The sequence below is a fragment of the Dipteris shenzhenensis genome, chromosome 19 (genome assembly GCF_047967505.1).
Source record: "Dipteris shenzhenensis isolate YYH24624 ecotype China chromosome 19, Dip_SZ_1.0, whole genome shotgun sequence".
Taxonomy (NCBI): Eukaryota; Viridiplantae; Streptophyta; class Polypodiopsida; order Gleicheniales; family Dipteridaceae; genus Dipteris; species Dipteris shenzhenensis.
In genome coordinates this window covers 1,799,381-1,802,997 of record NC_141614.1, presented here as the reverse complement: position 1 = coordinate 1,802,997, position 3,617 = coordinate 1,799,381, and positions in this window count along the sequence as shown.

Here is a 3,617-nt window from a genome sequence, read left to right as displayed (position 1 = left end):
TGTTGTGTTGTGTTGTCGTTGTGGTTCACGAAAAACAGAGTCGCTTGTATGATGAAAGAGCCGCCCCCACTCCACGTCATCATCATCGCTCGTGTAACACTCCCTCCACACGCTTCAATACTCCTTTTGTCAAATCGTTTCGTACCCTTTTTGAGTAGTGCTTTTTTGCGCATTTGTGCTCTCTCAAAAACCCTCTTGTCTCTTAGGGTCGTTGGAGACCGCCAAAAGCTTAAAAAATAGGACGCCTCGAGACACCTTTGCAAATACACTACCCGCCCAAATATGCATATAACAAGTGCTGCAGTCAATACCTAATGAAGAAGAAACAACAATTTGTGGGACAATGAAACACAGAGCAACAAGATGTGGGGTATTGACTCTAGGGATACAAGTCTAGCGATGGTGTGAAAAGCACTCATTATTATTCTTAATTGTTTTTACTGGTGCGTGGGAGTGTTAAGGGCAAGCACCTAAGCAATATGTAAAGACCCTTAAGAAGCCTACATTCACTAAGTGCAAGTTACAAGGAGTGCACGCACAGGTGCGCACACACACATTCTATTTCTTAAGAAGAGTTACCATGTGGCATGAGAAGCTCACGTGGAGGGGGGAGCTACGAGATAGAAAGAAGATGCCAAAGGAAGACCCTTCCTTTCACTTGCAAGTACCCAGGTGGCATGCACCCTCCTCTTTCCTTCCCACACAAGGCTCTTTTCAAAAACGCTCTCTCCATATCTCTGCACTCTTTCTTTATAGTTTTCTCCTACCCTCCCCCTTCACGCCCTCCTCCTCCATCACCTCCTCACCTCTTGGCACCTATTGGCACCAACAATCAATCCCCATCTGTCTTACAAACTCATATGGGCTCATTATCAAATACTGTTAAACTTCTTATTCTTCGACCTCATCCATCTTTTAATTTAACGGCACTCCACTTTCAAAGATTTCAGACCTTGACAACGGAGTGACAACCTAAGATGTGCTAAGCATTTTCCGTGCACTTTTTCCATTCAAGGCTAAATCGATGATCCTCCTGATCCTAATCAGGAAGTTGGCGCTAAATCCTATGTAGATAATGCAATAGTATGGATGGCCTCTAGAGAGCCCTAGCCTGCCTTCAATAATGCAGAATCTAAGTTGGCAGTGCTATTTGGGGATGCAGCATTGGTTGGGCCAAATCCTGTAGAGGAAACAACAACCAAACAAACAACCCAAGAATCACCTAATAGACAGATACTAGACATTTGAGATGTTGATCCTTTTATCTGTGATCTTTGAGATGTTGAACTGATGTAATATCCATTTGAATCTCATGGAATGATAGTTCTCTTTTATTGAATATGAGATTCTATTTTTTTGTTTTATAGTATACAATTGTCATGGTAGTTATTTTGAGAATTATTATTTTTCTTTAATTTAGATGTTATTACAATCATATTTTTTACCAATCTGTATTATGGAAATTTTCTTTATTTTACTATAGTGTTTTAAATTTCTTTTGTTAGGCTTCCAATTGTAGAAAGTTTCAAATTTGAAAGATTTTAATAGAGTAATCTGATCATCTCTCTTTGAAGGAGGGAGAGGAGATCAAGGTAGCACTGATTAATTCAATGAAGAACAACCTTGAAATATATAGTGATTCTCATCTCAAAGAGACCCTATAAGAGTATTAAATTTAGACTTTCTTATTATATAAATTTAAATTCATTAAAATGTTCATCATACTTGTACTAAAAAATCATAAATCCCATGAAAATAAGAGATGTCAAGCAAACAATCTTATCATATATCCAAAGTCACAAGTATTAATCTATAAAAAATAAACATAAAACTACAAGCACCCAAAAACTTCCAAAAAAATAGTTTGAGTCTTTTACGTGTTCCTTCTCACTCTTATCACATATCTAAAGTCAAAGATATTAATCAATTTAAAAAAACATGCATCACAAAGTGCATCTTATCAGTATTCTGGTTAATAAATTGTCAAGAGTTTTAAAATTAACTTTTTCTTTTTAAAGAGTTTATTTTTAAAATCAATGTTTTTTTAATTTAGAATTTCCAAAATTATCCCCAAAATAAAAATCTAGCTAAACTTTCGTGTTTTTAAATGGGTAGGTGTAAATTTCACTTTAATTTTAAAATTTAGTTAAAATTTGGCACTTTTTCTAGGGAATCTTAATAGTGGGTAACACCCAATAATTCTCAATACGTAATAGAGTTTTATATGTGTGTGTGTGTGTGTGTGTGTGTGTGTGTGTGTGTGTGTGTGAGAGAGAGAAAGAGAGAGAGAATTCCCTTTTTTTTTTAATGTGTTAATTCCTATTTGTAAATCACAGTCATATGGAACAAAAGCACATATCAACCAATTTGAATAGCATAAGGACAACATTAAAAATCCCCTTGAACTCGAGAACAATGAAGAAATGCTACATGGCAAGAGCATTTGATGCAAAAATGTAATACAAAAGCCTCCAAGAACATAATAAAAAGATGTTGTAGGAGCAACTTGAAGAAGCCGTATTCAACAAATGGTCGATAGATATTGTTGTGAGTTATGAGCAGAAAGAATGGGCCAAATCACAACAACAATGGTGGCAATAAATCATGCAATTTTTGGAAGCATAAAACAATGTTGATATTAGTATTAAATAGAAGCTATCAAGTCAAAAAAAGACTTGCATTGGAAAGCATACATTGCAACCTTTCCTGAATGATGCGGTTCATCTGTTCTGTAACTAGATTTTCTTCTGGAGTGCAAGGGGACGTGAGCTCCCTCTTGATCCCATGTGTATCACAAAAATGCTGAAAGTCATAAGAGAGATACTCTTCACCATTATTAGTCCGTAGGCATTTGAGCGTTCTACTTGATTGATTTTCAACCAAAGCCAGCCATTTTTGAAAAACTTGGAACACATCGCTCTTCCGAGCTATCGCATGAGCTCACACTTTCCTAGTTGCATCATCAATGAATGTTGCATATAGTATTCAGCCTCTCCTAATGACCGTGTAGGCATGGGACCACATACGACTGAATGCACCAAATCAAGCTTTTCAAGCTCTTTCTTTCCCCTTCTTTTATGGGCTGATTTAGTATTTCATTCTTTTTCTTATCCTTTTGCTCCATTTTCATCTTGTATAGCAATCCTTTTTCATGTGGCCCTTCTTGCCACAATAGTAACACTCAAAGTTCCATGCCCTGGATTTGCTAAGAGACTTCCCTCTTTCTTGGGACTTCCCCTTGAATTGTGATCTACCCCTTTGCACATTTAAGACTACATCTTGCCTTGTTGCCATCCATAGACTTTCATCTAATCTCCTTGGGCAACAAGCTACCCACAACATCATCAAACTTCAGTACTCCACCACGTGTAGGGTTACTGATAGCTATATGGAAGGTATCCCATGAGGATGTCAATGAACACAAGAGGAATATTGCATTAGTCTCCAAATCAAAATTTAGCTTATGAGATTGATGGAAAATAAAATTGAATTCATTCAAGTGAGAAGAAATGGAGACCCTTTCCTTCATCTGCAGCTCAAACAACCTCTTCATGAGGTAAAATTTATTAAAGTCAGTTTCCTTCTCATAAGTGGCACATAACTTCTTCCACAAATCT